General features: G+C 37.0%; 1 pseudogene; it reads right to left on the minus strand.

Moving 5' to 3' along the window:
• Positions 1 to 521: 521 nt before the first annotated feature.
• Positions 522 to 640, minus strand: LOC134933177 (5S ribosomal RNA; annotated as a pseudogene).
• Positions 641 to 1,048: the final 408 nt, after the last annotated feature.

Below are 1,048 nucleotides of genomic sequence, written 5' to 3' on the forward strand. Positions count from 1 at the left end.
AAATAATAGATTATTTATGAATCAAAATTAATTGGAAGAAATCATTAACAAGAATCAGGATAAGCCTGATGGAAAATTAAGAGCACCTATGGTGAAAAAATTAATTTGTAAAGAAAAACAATTATATGCCTGAGTCGATCAAGATAAGGAGTACAAATAAATGACATTAAAGTGAGATCACTGTGGTAATAATAATAGGTTGTTAGTGATCTATTGACCTATGTGATCTAGAAAGAAGGCATAGAAAAAGGTATAATTATAATATAATTTATAATTGGAATACCAATTAACTGATGGTGGTCCCCTAGGTGGAAGCTTAGTTTGCTACATAAAAGATCCTAATGTAAGAAGACGTTTGTACAAATTTTGATACCAAACGACATTAATGAAGAAACAAAAATCACCAAAAGAGAATAATTGGTAATCAATAATTGTCAGGAAGGTGATCACAAAATGGATACAGACTTTGAGAGTTAGGAAGTTGCTCTAACACTTCTGCTGTTTGTAGTCATAGGTTGAATTTTTTACTGCACCTGATATTCCCAAGAGGTCACCCAACTTGGTACTGATCAGGCTTGTCAACGCTTAGCTTCCAAGATCGGGTGAGATTGGGCGTTACCGCTGAAATGTGGCAGTAATTGCAACACTGAGATACAAATGAGAGAGTGTAATGGAGGATGAGCAACAAGGGTACTTCTGCTGTCCAGTTAGTAGCGCAGGTTCTCTGTTACTGTAGGCATTGCAGAGAGTAGTCTCGCATCTGGATGAGAGGGTACAGAATTATATAGAAAGGATAAGTAGAGAATAGGGAGGGGACCCCACCTTCTGCTGTCCACTGTCTTATATAATTTATAGCGGACAGTGGATGAGAGAGGTAGGTTAGTCTCGCCTATTGAAATGTGAAGGGTTGAGGGTAAAGTGGTGTGATCACAAACAGTCAGTGTGTGACAGGCTGATATGCTGAGTCAGAAGACCAATATCATAAATATTATTTAAATGAGAGACAGGGCCTGAGTTGCGCTACAATAAATAGCATACATAAATTACA

The sequence above is a fragment of the Pseudophryne corroboree genome, chromosome 1, assembly GCF_028390025.1.
Source record: "Pseudophryne corroboree isolate aPseCor3 chromosome 1, aPseCor3.hap2, whole genome shotgun sequence".
Taxonomy (NCBI): Eukaryota; Metazoa; Chordata; class Amphibia; order Anura; family Myobatrachidae; genus Pseudophryne; species Pseudophryne corroboree.